The 16239-nt window shown below is 41.7% G+C and overlaps 1 protein-coding gene across 1 annotated transcript in view; it reads right to left on the bottom strand.

The window, feature by feature from the left end:
• The window catches only part of lingo2 (leucine rich repeat and Ig domain containing 2), a 220115-nt gene extending 205416 nt beyond the window's left edge, over window positions 1-14699 (bottom strand). Inside the window, exon 1 of the mRNA XM_069670533.1 lies at window positions 14029-14699. The gene's annotated coding sequence lies outside the window, so the exon portion shown is untranslated. The remainder of the gene's footprint in view (window positions 1-14028) is intronic.
• Window positions 14700-16239: the final 1540 nt, after the last annotated feature.

The following is a 16239-nucleotide window of genomic DNA, read 5'->3' as shown; positions in this document are numbered from 1 at the left end:
GCTCATTTTGCTGCCAAGAACATTCTGATCGTCATCTCCTTCGCTTCACACACAACTATGGCACATGTGACGATCAGCGTCGTCTAACCCCAAATACTATGTTTAAACCGAGTCTAAATCAGAAGCTCTGCCATTGGAACATATTCATCTCAATTTGTCACTATTAGGTGAGTTACAAAATGCTTTCCTATCTCCATTATAATGAGCAGTTAGCTTAGCTTAAACAAAAGTTAGTGAAGATGCCCATATTTGATGTCAAAGTTATGAATGCTCTGTAAATGAAAGCTCTGTAGCGTTAGAAACTAAACTCACCCTCCAGCAACACTCAACACAAGCTGTCAAAGAAGATTATAAATTGCATTATATCCCGCAGACAAAAATAGACAACTGCTGTGGGCAATCGACACCTCCAGCTGTCCATAATTACCTTTGGATAGCAAACATTTGATTGTTCTTCGGATAATTGTACAGATTTAATCACATCTTTTTAGAATTATAACTCTGAGCTTTACCGCAAGTAATTCAAAACCAATATGAGGACATTTTAGAAACTTCAATGAAAATAATTGCAATGCTTTTTAGATGCTTTTCTTTATACATAGAAGACCTTACGACCAAAGTCTAAAGGCTATTGTTGATTTGGGTTTACAGTGGCTTTAATGACCATAGACGTCTTCTGAATGCCAAGTTTAAATTTCCTTAATAATAGCAGTAACCTGGTGTTTTTTTTCTCTTGTTCTGTGAACAAGCAACACTGAATAAGGGCCCGATCAGACAAAGCAAGTTTTCAAGGCTGTAAAACGTGAGGCGCACCGCACTGCCTTTTCTGTTGAAGCTTACGTCCTTCGTTCAGACAGAGTGCGTTTTAGCAGCTGGGGGTGGCTTTTTTTATGTTGTTAAGGCAACCACCGAATCATTAGCTGTTAATCTAACCGATACTGTGCCCATTTATTTTGGCTAGCTAAAATACTTAACTTAGATTAGTTATATCTCGGTTAAAAAATGGACAGGCGGAGGGCACTTGATCTGGCTTTGATGGCGGGGTAGGCTGTTGCATTAAACACAGGGAAACAGAGATACATGTGGGTACATGAGACCCTCAGAATGAGGAAAGATCACAGCGATCACTCGATGTCGTCACCCCCACAGAAGGCCTGCCTTCTCATTCATCGGATTGGAAAATGAGAGAAAACGCCAATGACGTCGGGCACTTTTCTGCTTTGAGTTGAAGTTTTTTAAACTTGAGGCCCTCAGAGCGTTTCCTCAAAAACGCGAGGCGCACAGAGCGGAAAAACGCGAGGCACTCAGCAACGCAAAAGCAGCGCACAAAAGCCCCCAGCTGTTAAATCGCACTCTGTCTGATCGGGCCCTAATGCCTTAGGTCTTAGAGATCTGTAGATTAGCTTACCAAACACTGTTTATGTCCCTATGTCACTAGGTGCACAAGTCCATCCAGGTAGGACTCCAGTTCCTACTGATCATTTCAATACTATAACCCAATCTACCAGCCACTTTCAAATGATCAAGAACTCTATAATTTCTGTCTTAATATATGAACACAGCAGAGGCTAGCCTGCTGCCATGTTTTTTTCCCCAGTATCCCTATGAGGAATAGGATTGCTGCATCACATCATTTTCTTCTCTCCTCTTTTCTCTTTCTCCTCCTCTCTCCCTGTTAAACAGTTCACTGTTACCATCCATCTGCTGTTTTCATGTCTCATCAAAGATTTTCTTCCCCTCACCAACTTTAAATATTCACTTCGTTTTCTTTCAACAATAGCTTACAAACACTTGGAAATAATTGAGTCTCAGCGGGCTGACAAAAAAGGGAGCAGTGATCGCGCGCAGTGGAAGTGATCAAATATGGCCTTGAGCCAACCGTCTTTGTAGATGGTCTTTGTATTGCCATTGATCTGGGGGTGGATACACCCAAGGAATACATTATTTATGCACTTTTTTCCCCTCCCGACAGTTGAAAGTAATGAGTCACAAACAGTAACGGGATTAGATGGGTGAAGCACCGGAAGAGAGGAAACCAGGGCCGCTGAGTATATGGGCAACCCTGAGGACCAAAGGCATCGGCCACAAAACAGTGTGGTGGAAGGCTTTCATCTCCTAACAGAACAGTAATTGTCGAGATAATGTACTTCTCAGCCTCACTGTACACTGGGTGCCATGTCATCATTATGGGTACAGAAAGTGCTTTTAACAACCTCTCAAACCTCAATGAGTCCATCATATACCCTTGCAGTAAGTCATTTATTTTGCTTCCTGCAGGGCAAATAAGGAGACGTGTGATCACCATCTGTGCAGTCTGCCTCTGAGTTTACATTACATGGAACTTTATGTTGTGTTGTATATTTATGTTGTGGTACTCATGCATCCTCATATAAAACGCAAAAGATAAAACAATTAATGGGATGATTTCGTTTGAGCTTTTTTCTGCATCTCAGGTCATTAAGTTGCTAATTAGTTGAAAGAAGCTAAGCACTTTCCCTCTCTTAAGTAACACAAACATGTTGAACAGACTTCCTGATGCAGTCATGTACAAGAATCTTGTCACTTACTGTTGAGTGCTCTCAGAAAGAATGCATCTTAACATGTTCATAACAGCTAAATTATTCAAATTTCTTGGTGTCTAAGTGTATATGTGCGCGTGTGTGTTTGTTGCATGCCTTTAGGGGTGCACATATGTGTTAGATAAGTTGTCTTCCTCTGCAGAAAAGAAGCTGATAAATGCATTTCATTCAGTCACAGGAAAAGCCCAGTGAAAGTTGTCCTTCAAAACCCTCTTACTTACTGTAACTCCTACACTTTCTCCTCTCTTTTGATGAAGACAGGCAGGTTCAAACACGATGGTTGTTCTAGGACAATGAACTGAAGACAGAAAATATGTGGGTCACATCCACACCCAACAGCTTTAAACATTTCTAATTCCCCTGATTAAATCGTCTATCAAAGCCTAAACTTAATGTTTAACGGTTTTTTTTCTCCAGTTCTTGGCAGCATCTTTGTTGCTAAGTGCTCATTTCTGCATTTGCATTGCTTATTAAATAGATCACTTCTTGAGCAAGTGGTAGGCCTGTGTCCAGTGCTTTGATACCTTTCTCTCTATTCTATTTATAAATGATGTCTGGGTTTCTGTAGCTGGTGATATTTACAGTGTCTGTTCAACCATGCCACTGCCTCCTGTAATGACTCAACAGGATTGTTGCTGCTACCAGACAGAGAACCAAATAAGTAAAACAAGCAAAAAAGCAAACAGTCAATGTAAATGTTTTCATAGATTAGCCATCAGTAGAATCACTTATTTAAAATCATCTGGATTTATACTTCACCGTTATGTATCATGCAACAGTGCCTTTGCCTCGACTGTAACTATTCCTGCACTCCCTGCAGCTAATCAAAGCACCCTCACACAGACACAGACACTGAGAAGCACACACTGTTATTCAGAGTCGGTGCTATATAAGCCCCCTGTCTGTGTGTATCTGTATAGACGAGCTCTAGGCTGTAACCAGCAGACCTAGAGTTGGACAGCCTGGCATCCCCTGAGGTGGCCCTGTTTCCCTACTATTCATTCTTCCATCACAAGCAAAGCCCCAAGAGCTTGAGGATTTTACACTAATACATGCTCATTGATTTTTAATTCTCAGTGAGCATGTCGGCATCCAAGGCTAGGAATTACACATGTTGACAATGGCAGTGGCGCTTGTATACTTGGAAGTAAAGGTCAGTGTTTAAATTTGGAGGTTTAATTCTCGGCTCATCAAACAGGAGAGGGCAACACAGCGGCTGCAATATCTCTCATGGCAGGCGAACAGCATTCCCGCGACATGTGCTGAATATTTCTGAGGACATGTACATTTAATCTCTGCCATGCCTTTCCCACATTATACCAATGGCAGGGGAGAGCTACTTGTTGTGGTGCTGTCATACACTATTTTATACATAAAAGGCATGTGATGTCATTTATAACCCATAGCCTGGGTTTGGAAATGGGGCATATAGACCCATTTGTGATCCAGCTAGCATGTGCCATTTAGTGGGGACCTTTATGCAGCGTGGGTTCTGTGAGTGGAAACATACTGGGTATTTTTAGAGGAAAAATAGTACGAGGAATGGATCCACTAACCGTGGCAGTGGTAGTTGTTCCATTATGAACTGCCTACAGAGGCAGAGAGAGTAATCATCATCATTTTGATGATGTTGCAGTGTTGTGGTACACTGCTGCTAAGTGTTTTGATACTATTCAGCATCATCTTGAGTTATAAACTGCACAGTACAGTTTGTCATTGGTCGTAGGTCTATTTTACTTTATTTTTCGGAAACAATGGAAATTTAAATAGACCTTTTATAATATGTAAATAAAAACACAAATGTTGTGGTGACACACAGAATCACTTTCCTAATGTCAGTTGCATAAACAAATATCAGAGTGAAGTCTGGTCTTCAAACCATTCATAGTGAATCATTATGTAAACAAAGCCCATAGTGGGCAGGCACTGTTGTTATTGAAAATGTCATATGGTAATGACGAATAACAAATTTAAGTGCGAATAAACATTCTGTTTGTCTTTCATTTTACACAGATTGGATGGTTGTTGAGAAGGACTGTTCTGCAGCCCTTCTACATTAGTGTTGTGACGTTCGCGAACGATCCGATTCTTTTGAACGGCTCTTTGGTGCGAACGACGGGAACCGAGTCGTAGGTGAGAGCCGTTCTTTTTATAGTTGTGCCCAAATTTCACTGGCCGCCCTAGATCCACTCCCCTTCATGCCGAATAACCACAGGCAGCTCGTTTGAACTGCAACTCCGCTATACTGGGTCACGTGCAGCGGAATCATGTCGCCACAACATAGAGCCGACAGTGAGCAACATTATAACCCTCCACCAAGTCCATGAGTTATTCTAGTTTAGTTATTAGTATTTCGGTGTTGAGATATTATTTCCTGTCACTTTGTCTCTTGTTGTCATGTGTTCTCATTGTTTAGTTTTGTCTTTAGTTTATTCTGTGTTCTTGTCATGATTTAGTCTTGTTTAGTTAGTATTTCATTTGTGTTTCATTGGTTAGATCATTTCCTGTTTTACTTTGTCACCTTGTTTCTACTGTTCGTCCACTTCCTGCCTTTGTGCGTTTCCCGCTTGTTTGATTATGTGCCCTGCCCTTATTATTTTCACCTGCCCCTTGATTGTCTCACCTGTGTCTGATTAGCCTCACCTCCTAGTGTATTGAGTCTTTGTGCTCCCCTGTCTCAGTGCTGGTTCATTGTCGTGTTACCTGTGGAACTTTTGTCGTCTCTCCCTGTGATTCCTTGTTGAGAAACCCTCTACCGTCTCCTGTGTTTTCTCCTGAGTTCGGACTATTGTTTGGACCTTCTTGTTTCCTTTTGGATTATAAACCTGGACTCTTGTAGTAAGCTTTTGTTTTTGGCTTGTTTCGTGTTTTTTGTGTTCATTAAAATCATCAAGCCTGCACCTGGGTCCTTCTCCCTTTTTGTTTTAACTACAACCTTGACAGATGTTTTTTTCGTTGACATGTCTGTAGTCGTACAGAGTTGTCTGGAGTGTAGGCACGTTTGCGAGTCTGAGCCATAAGATCCGACTCTCTTCAACGAGCCGTAATTCCCAACACTAATTTACATGTCTTGTGCAACCACATGTCTTGTGGCATTATTTTTTTACTACTGATTTAAGGAGACATCATGACATCGGCAAACCTTTTCTTTCTCTATTCCCCAAACAGCGATGCACACACCGGTAACATATTTATTCTTGCACACACAATAGCCCACATTTGCTCCAGACAAACAGGTGAATCATCAGACAACATTCCTCTGTAACCAAAAGGGGAACAAGAGCGAGACGGTGGCAGGCAGCAGATTATGTGCTGCTGTAAGAACCTCCATTGCCTCCCTGAATGACTCCAAAATGTCTGGAGCTTCCACTCGACAAGTCAAACCTCTGCTAACACACAGCGCAGGCTGGGAAGGGGAAAGGAGGGAGCTGGAGCGATAAAGAGAGCGGAAGAGAAGCTGGGAGAGGAGATGGAGTTCTTATCTAGTCAGTATGTCCCTCCAGCCCAGGAGCAACGGCATGACAAAGGTTCTAATGAGGCTCTTGCCCAACTGACAGCTATCTCAGATTATACGAATATCAGAAAGAACCATGCAATAAATTAAAAGGGTGACAGTGAATTACGGCCCCTCCTCCCAGTTTATAGGCAGTTTATGCAAAAAGCCTGAAATAGAGCAGGAGGTGAGTGCGGTATGTGGGGAATCAGGAGCAATGCGGTTATGAAATTTGGTTGGTTGCACTTTCTGGATAGCAGCCAACTGTCACTATCTGAATAGAACGGTGCAGATTTAATGGAAGCTTGTGCCTGCATAGGAATTAATCTCCTGTCATCTTGTCTCTTTTTCTTTACCAATAGAATAGTCAAGATTGACATTTAGGCTCTGAATTTCAATAAAAGGCAGGGCCGCCAATTATAGAAATGATTAACTACTGTATAAACTATTAGATCCATTATCTCCTTTCTACATTCTCTCTTATTTCTCTAGTGTCCTTTCATCTCTTACTTCTCACTCTCTTTCGCTGTGCTTTCAGATTGAAACGCATTGCTTTCTACAATGAGCCTTTCCCCAGCAGGAAATGAAAACTCCTCCACGAGACCCAGCACAACCCTGTTTGAACCCGCAACACCTGGGGAGACAAGCCACTTGATTCTTCCCAAAACTACGACAAGCCTTCTGCTGTCTGTGGGGGTTTTGAGGTGCGTGGGCGTTCTGAATCTTCCCCACAGACTCGTTAAAGCGTAGGCAACGAACAAACATCCTAGCGGTACTTTGGCCTATACGAGCAGTAAGCCCAAAGGAAGCAAGGATCAGTGACCTGAACTAACAAGTGAGGACCCAGTGTCCTGCTGAGAGCCTTTCATAGTCTGGCGGAAGCGGGGTTATGGGAGCTTGTCCAATGTAAGAGACACAAGAGCTGTTGGAGAGTTCGTAGTCCCCTCAGAGGCACAGGAAGTATCCATGTACTGACATTTCCACTACTGTTGAATTGAAAGTCCTCTCTGACATATCCAGATCTACCTGTGAAGCATTAGTGGGGATATTGTAGCGTATGTAATAACCTAACCTTTCAGAGCACCAGCCTGGCTGCTCCCAGCTAAAGGATACATTTTAAACTGCTGTCTGTCTCGTACTATTTGAAAGATCTTTTCCAACAACAAATAAGTAAAGTTTGGCCTTGGTCAAATCCATGCACATATTAATACGCAAGTAAGAGTCTTGGCTTAATTGGATTTTTACATGTTTTACAGAAGTGCTCAGGCTGAATAAAGTAATTCTTTAACCTTGATATCCAGCCCTTGATCTGCTCTCTCAATAATGCCCATCATTTAATGGGACTACAGACCAATCTTAACAAAAGAACTGCACACAACAGAGAGTTGAATATGCAAGTAGCCCCTCACCTTGATACAAGAGAGGCAGCATTTCTGCTATCATCTGAAGAGCAAAGCGGTCAATACTCCAAACACCCTGTTTCACAGCTGAAAACTGAGGGTGCAGAGGAAGGATGGAGGCGACAAAGTCGCTGTAAGGACATCCTAAAGTGGCTGATGGAGGCAAAACACAAAATGGATGGCTCCAACACTGGCCTCGCTAAAAAGGAACCAGTATCAATCTTTCCTGGCTATTAGGATATAGGCAGGTTATTCTACAGTGTGAATATTTAATGATCCTTAATTAGCTTTAAATACGCGACTGGTCAGTAGCGGCACAGAAGTGGTTTGGCTGTTGTGTTTGCATGTTTTTCCCTTAAATGACTTATTGGTTCATTGATGAATACTGAATTACACAGTATGAGAAAACCTGCACAGCACAAGGACACAATGGACAGAATGCCTCTTTGTTATACATAAAAGGACATCGTGTCCTTGTGCTTTGCATGTTTTCTCATACAATGTAATCCAATATTCATCATGGCCAGGGATGTTACAGCACGTGTCATTTATGTACTTCCCTGCACTCCTCTGTTTAAACAAGAGACTGCAAATGAACCAGAGGTCAGCATATTTACATATACGCTGCTGGTAATAAGCTATGGAGGCAAAAACTAGCACGGACAATATAAGCCATCACAAGAGGGGATTCGTTTCATTAAAGCAGCTATGAGGAGCTTTCATTCTGTGTCACTTTTGGCAGCAGCTGTAGAGAAAGCAGTAAGTTTCATCTTTTTGCTGATCCTGTACATGTGTGCAGAAAATTCCCCAAAGAGAAATGTCCTCCTTTCTTCTATTAACCGGCTAACGTACGACTCACTGGAAACCTTGCCGGGGAAAATGTAAACAAAGTCTCTTTGGGTCTGCATGTTGTAAATTGCACGGTTGGAATCCGACCAGGTGACAGAGGTGACAGGTATTAAAAATAACTATGCTCATCCTGTAGCTCATGCCTGGTTTGCTTTTATAGGTCATATAGAGGCCTCTTTATTAAACTGAGACAGTGTCATAACCAAATAACACGTCATGGAAGGTTTCTTGACTTTATATATCGTTCTTGTAAATACCAAATGTACCTGCATGCTAAAAATATACTATACTTTTTCTTATCTCTTGTGTGAGGCTGGAATACAAAAGGTGTTTGCATGTGAGACAACATGCTGTTAAAATAACTTGGTTTTTCAGGTGGCATTTGGTGACTCACGTAGCTCCAAGAAGCCGCTCCAATTCGTTCCGGATACAGAATTTCAATACTGGAGTACGCACGTAACAGGAAAGCACACTGCTCATGAATTTTGACTTTTTTTTTGTCCCTTTCAAATATTTTTGTCCTCATTCATACGGAATAATTTAATGGGAAAACTACCAAATTTAAAATCTAGCATGGTTGTATTCTGATTTATAATAGCTGAGCTTGTAGCAGGGATAAAATTCACTAATGCCTCTCGTTCTAACAGAGGAAGAAACACGACAGTTTGCAGGTTGTATGCTTGTACTCTGCACTGAGCACTTGCTAGGTTAAGGGGAAGACTTGTGTGAAGAGATGTGATATGAGAAGCCAAAATTAAGGTTATAAGGCCTCTACATATGAGCTGCTGACCCTGGACGTTTGATCCTTGTTTTTTTTTCAGTGGGATTGCCCAAAAGCCTTTTTTTTCTGGTTTGCTCTTGTTTTATCTCAACTGCAACATGGTGCGACATCCTCTGCCCCCCATTCTTAGCCAGCTACATCACCCCTGACCCTTACTAATGCTCCTTGTCGACACACGCGGAAAGGGACTTTTCCGAAGGTGGTACGACACTTATTGCCCTCGGCAGCTTGCCCGGGAAGGTCACACAGCAAAGTGACACAGACAGCAAGGTCACTGTCTATTGAGGCTGTGCGTGGATCAGTCCTCATGCTGCAGACAGCCTCTTCCTGGTTATCCCCAAAAGGGCTACAGTGCCACCAGCAGTCACTTAGCACATCACATCTTCAAGCAGACAGCAGACAGAATTCTTTTGTGTTTCTTTTCCTTGTCCCTTCTGCCATTTCTCCTTTGTACATAAAAGACTCTTTAATGTGTTATTTCTGTCTGGGTTTCTGTAAGTGACGTTTATTCCACAAACTTTGCTTCCATTCATGTCACTGTGCTGAGATTATGGTGAAGCAGTGTTTATCCCATTTATCCAAAGGTCCTTACCAAAACGTCTTCTAGGAAAGTGCTTCCTGAAAGATAAAAACTAATACATGTGCTTAATTCAATATCATTTTTTCTGTGAAGCAAAAGCTATTAAGCAAAATCCCTTTTCCCTTTCTTATAGCCGCAGTCGACCATGATGAGTAAGCATATTCCATAAATGACCCAGCTGTTGGAGCATATTGTGTTTCGCCTCATCAGGGATTCAAAGGGGCTGACAACAGATCAGCTGAATCCGTTCGCGGCTTTGTCTCCAGCTGACCAGACCTCCATTTAAAATAGGGTATTCTGTTTGTCTCAGCCAGCTGGTCGTGTATGCACTGCAGATGTGTGGCTTATGATAGCTAGCATGAGTATGTTAATGTGTTTCTGAGCGACAGAAATGATTAAACACATATTAGCCTGAATTTTAAGTATGTGGGCAAGCTATGTGAAAAAAGGACTCCTATTACTGTAATAATATTACACTGGTAAAAGTGAATGTATTAGTTACCTTATAAATTAGGTTTAATTTCAGTAGATCAATCAAAGACAAAAGCCTCGTTTTTGTACATCTATGGGAACCGTTCACTGACCAAGTTAGAATGTGATATTTACAAAGTACATATTCCCAACTGTATCAAAAGGTCATAGACGAAAAAAAAAACGTAAATTTGAAACCCAGTGTTTCAGTCTGTGATCATTGATTTTTCTTCCCTGTCCTTAATGGACAGTCTAAAAATAAGCTGTTCTGCTTCTGGGTACAGGTCTCTTATTTTGACAGAGCTCTCTGTACTGTCCTCCAGCAATAAATTAAGTATTCATTCTACATGTATTTTAAAGGAATATAGTGTCAGTATCAAATCATTTGCACTATTTCTAGGTAAATTATTTTTTTCCATATGCTGGAGCTCTTTACAAACTGAACCTGACAGATCATTATATGGCTGTGCGAAGATGCCGTTGCATTGCAGCTGATCTTTGAACTCTGGAACAAATTCAATTTAATTTCAATCTCAGCTTCATTTTCCACAGCTTCAAGTATCAAATATGTTTGATTTCTGCCATGTTGTTTGCTGATATGTCCCATTTTTTTCTTTTCACACATAGCCAAAAGGGTATGTTATGTAGTAAGGAAAAACAGCAAACTTTATTTTTTATATGAAATATGAAATAAATCTTTACTTTTAGTACAGGTACGTTGGGACCACACCCACAAATATTTACATTTGTGCAAAAAGAAAAACATAATAATTAAAGGTATAATCTTGAAGATTTTCTTGTAAATAAATCTCTCTTAAGTCACTGAGGCAAATGAGGTAACACAATCGGCCACGGCCCATGGCACCCAGTTAGTGATGTGTTTTCCATCAGCCAGCAGTGGTTGGTCTGCCAGAGAGGGTAAGCGGAGCTAAGCGGCTGCTTTTCCGCTCTCTGCAAGTGTTGTGAGTAAACAGTAATCTACTATGGCTGAACAAACAAAGAAAAGATCGATGACTACAGATACAACTTCAAAAATAAGTGAAAATCCAAAGAAAAAGAAACAAATTCCACGCTCAGATGAAGGCAAACAGTCTAAAAAGGAAAGCGACCGTCAGCGAGGAAAATCAAGAGTTTCAACCGGAACAAAGGGAGCCAACCGCAGATGTCTGGGTATCGTTACCGTTTATCACCAAAGGTGCCGCCATAGAGAATGCAACTGAAATAATCGTGATTGAATCTTTAGGGTAGCTGTTTTGTCACTTGTGTTTCGATAACAGAGCTAATTTGATGCTTCATTAGCATACACAATATCTGAATTTAATGCACACTAACAATTAAAAAAAACAATTGATAAGGTGTTACACAACAGATACCTTGACTAAACTTTATTTTATTCTATACGCTTTCACTTAATAACCTTACTCCCTTAAAGCTAACCACACATTGAGGTTTGACGTCTTTATAAACTTAATCAATTAGAGTTATCCATTAAATATTAATATTAATGAACCCTTACTCAACAATGTGAAGTCTCATGGGACCACTGGCAACTTAAAGACCTTATATCAAAATACTAGTCCTGATTTGCAGCTTATATAATTGACTGATATTTTCTTGATTCTCCCAAACCAAAGAGGCAGTCATGATTGCAAATGATTTATTATACTTGGAAGCAGGTGTGTCAGATTTCAGCTGCCTACTGGCATGCATGCATACTGATTGAGACTCTGAGTAATAAATCAAAAGCCCAGCATTTTTACCATCAAAGTTGTTTCCTATGATTTCTGCTCTTATGTGAAAATACTGTAAACGGCACTGAATAATCACAAGGTAAAGAGGGCCCCATTCCTCTGTTCTGTCTACGCCGTGATTCAGTGGATGCATAATAGCACTGAAAATGGAGGGCCTTGTCTTTGGCTCCTTTGCTTGCATCAGAAATGGGAGAAAACAGACCGCACACTATATATCCTTTTACACAGAGAGAAGAGGATTATACACGCAGGCAGAATGCTTACCTGTGCACACATACACACAGCATTATGAATGTATGCCCTATGTGCTCACACACACATGTGCAGATGTTTACACACACAGTCTCGCACCGATGCACATATACAGTGCCAGAACCAAATCATTAACCAAATCCAAAGGGCTGAAAGAGGCAGACACAGCATTTCTAATTCAGAGTTAAAGGAAGTACAAGAGCAAAAGCAGGTCTTAGTCCTCTCCTTTAACCATGCTACTCCATATCAGAGCCAATGCGTCAGTCCTACCATGGTTAACACTCAATAAAACATCAAAAGGGATGAAGCTCAGAGCTCTGGACAAATACACACCCACGCAGATACCAGATACAGCACTCCCTCTGACTCTAACACGCTCTCTCACACATGTATGTACACATTAGTATGCATATTGGACGTATACATAGAGTTGATGTAGCTCATTAGATTCAATGAATACAGCAGGAAGAGCAGATGAGAGGTTTGCATCTCTTTCAAGAGGAAGCAATCGCACACCACGCATCCTGAATGCTTAATGTGATTTCAATACAACATTTGTGCTCAGTAGCTCCTTCCAATCAAGCTTTATAAACAGGGGGGGAGAACAATTGGCCATTTGAGCCACCTATAGCCAGTCAACACCACACACACAGGAGCTGTCATCAACTTCCCATCAAGCTCCACTTCCCCCCAGTGGATGCTCTGCAGGAGGAGAGACACTTCTTTTGAAAATTTTATACCCAGAGGCAAAGGCATTTAATGGTCACTGTTTTGCATGTTACATGAGGTGGTGGCTTTATAATCATCAGCCCAGGCCAAAGCTTTGCTTGGACGGCTTAGACAGGCTATTTATTATTCAATTATTTTAAATATTTCAGGGGACCAACAGGATGCTCATGCAATCATTAATATTTCAACCGTTGCCTTACAAAAGGAGGTAGCCTTGCACTTGTCTGGTATTGATCAAGAGGGCAGCATATTCACTCCTCCCAATGGAAGAACCGGATAGTATCCCTTTATCACTCTGCTGGTTCGTCTTTACATTGCTTCCGAAACTACTCTTAATAGCCATCTGAAAAGGAACGTGAGGAAATGACTGTATTATCACTTTCCCATTTCTTTAGAAAGAGCAATAAAAATAGAGATAAAGAGAAGCACTGCTGTACCAGAATTACACCAACAAACTTATAAATACATAGAAACTGAAGGTGTTGCTCTAATGCAGGGCGTCTGAGATAGTTTAATGACGGACACAATCAGTTCTCTGTGAGCAGCGATCAAAGGGACATAGCAGCCTTTTAAAATGCAGGGAGGCACTCACCATTATGAATAAAATGTGGCCACTGTACAAAAGTAATTCCCTGCGCTCTCAGATACTAGCCGTTTCAAAGACGAGGACAAACAGCCACCGCAATTATGCCCCTTCCGCTAGCAGGCTCCCCTGGTGATAACCGCTATGTAGCAAGGAAGCGAGGAGATGAACTGCTTTTGCAGACAGGCATCTCAGCAAACACACATGCACAAGTATGCAGATAGAAACACATAGATACATTCCTCTCTGCAGAGGGGAGTAGCTGTCCAATAACCACCAACAAAAAAAAAAGCAATCATGTTCTCTGTCAGCCCCGGGACATGACACTGTATTATCAAGACATTTATCCCAACTTTGCACTTTCTGTTAAACTGGCTAAATACATTCCTGGATCATACTCTCACACCTTTCTCATCTTCCTCTCTCTCTCTCTCTCTCTCTCTCTCTCTTTCCACTTGACTGTATCTTACATGCAGAGCTATTCAGCTCTCTAATCTGCCCTTTTCTCAATAACCTGGAGGGTGCTGTAAATGTACGAGAGCCAGTGGATGTGTCCTTACCTTGATATACTACCATCCAGAACCATATAGTCCAAAAAATAAGTCTGAAGATCGTTGTTGCTCCCAAACAAAAAGGGAAAAAATCCTCCAAGTCTCTCAGAATCAGAGCCCAATTCAAAACCTTCTCTGCTTAGAACTTATTTTTTCTGAACAGGACGTGGATGCCCTTCATTGACTCTGTACATAATCCAATCCCCTTTACTTCCCGGTGAATTTCTTTTGGGTTGCTTCCTCTTGATATTCCACTTGGCACAGTGAAATACTGTTATGTATTCTACAGGAAAATGCCCGTTTGAGAGACTGAGTGAGAGAGAGAAAAGAGGCACTGTAGGATCTCTTCTGGTGCGCACTACCAGCTCCACTGCAAGTGAATCCAGCCGGTCTTCACGGCTCTCCTCCTCCTGCCTTCAGGAATGAAATTCAGCATCCGCTGCTCATCCCCAGAATAAGGGGAGGGTTTCCCCCCCGGATGGAAACTTTCAGACACCTCTGCCAAAGCTATAGGATGTGAAACTGGATGCCAGTGAGCCCAGATTATGTGTTATTTTCCTCGGTATCCACCCTCCTCAATAGATTTTTCTCCTTTTTCCTTCTCCAATTTGCCTGTTCTGTAGCTCTCTCCTCTCCCGAATAGGCTCTAACAGAATGGATGCTGAGAAAGAAGCGGAATGAGGCGAGCCGCTCGTTCTCCCGCTCTCTCTCTCTCTCTCGCTCTCGCCTTCACCCTCCCTCGTACATGCCCCCTCCCTGCCTCTCACTGCACCTCCCCACCCTTTCGTTTTCTCTCTCCTCCTCTCCTACTCTCTCATACACACACGGAGATATGCACTTCTCTAGCTCTGGCTTTTCACAATTACTGCTGTGCCATTGCCAGCCATGTCAGACAGAAAGGTTCACCGCCCATACTCCTCAGAGAAACAAATAATGCTTGATAAATATGTAAAGTTAAATAGATATGAAGAAAAGGAGCAGCAGCATGGAAAAGAGCAGTGAGCCAGGAGGCAATCTAATCTTCTGTCTTCATCCGCGTTACCTGATTACTAAATATCCCTGGAGTTTACACTGTTTAGCATCTCTCTTTTGTCGCAACTTTTTTGTTCAGCAGAGTCTGTTGATGCTGGCCAACTGTCAAGAGTGACTGAAGAGAAGGACAAAAATAGACCTCAGCACACTGCACTGAAACAAGGACAATGCATGTGCAGTAGCAACAGTATAATCATATAATTAGCCACCTAAACAAACTCGGTTATCATCGTGTGTACATACACAGTGATTACTAGCCCAGAGGTATAGCACAAAAACAAACAATGTGAATAACAATTAGCAACAAAATAAAATCCTGAAACGTTTCTGGAAAAGCCTCCCACACATACAGTATCTCACCTCCCCAGATGTTTTTACTGAGAGGCCAATCATGGCATACTCAATTTGCGGAGCTGCACGACAACAAGTCATGCTGTTTTCGCACACGTGCCGTCATTACCAATATAACTAAAGCCTGGGACTTACCTCTCTAAGCCTGGACTTCACAGTTTGAGTGAGGTTGCTTGTTTTATTTTTCTGCTAAGTGTGACCCCCCCCAAGTGTTCCTCAATTAGGATCCCCCGCAGAAAATACCAAACAGTCATGTGATGCTGCAGTGCGTGTGACTACATATTGGTTCCATTTGCACTTGGTCTTGATAAGAGGACACTGACCTTGATATTATCAAGGCAAGGTCGCATCTCATCAGCACCTTGTCACCAAAGCTCAGAGCCAAATGTTAAAGCGCCTTTGGCAGGGTCACTTCTGCCTGCTGTGTTTCATCCATCATGTTCGTCTACCTTGGGGAGTCATGTCAACAAATGTCATCACGTTTTTTTAACAAGAAAAAAAGGGAGTTTGGAACTAACCAAACCATCTCACATGAGGGTATTGTCTAGGAATAACACTACTAGCTTTCTCAGTTTTTCTGTCCCCAAAATCTTCAGTCTAAAAGGCCAACACACACCACCGGCTTATGATGCTCATCATTGGTTGTCACGAGTCAGTATAAGCCACTGTCACATTGTCAACGTGCATCAACACTTTCACATCAACATTTTTATCACATTTGATCCCAGAATAGCACATCTCTGCTTATTCAACATACCTTTTTGGACAGGCATCAGCTAATGCACTAATACTGATGCTTAATGACATGTGTGTTGCACTAATGTATGTTTGTATAAG

Source organism: Semicossyphus pulcher, unplaced genomic scaffold (assembly GCF_022749685.1).
Source record: "Semicossyphus pulcher isolate SPU_LCO1_2020_fin unplaced genomic scaffold, fSemPul1.0.p SCAF_2, whole genome shotgun sequence".
Taxonomy (NCBI): Eukaryota; Metazoa; Chordata; class Actinopteri; order Labriformes; family Labridae; genus Semicossyphus; species Semicossyphus pulcher.
This window is presented reverse-complemented; position numbering and strand designations above follow the sequence as displayed.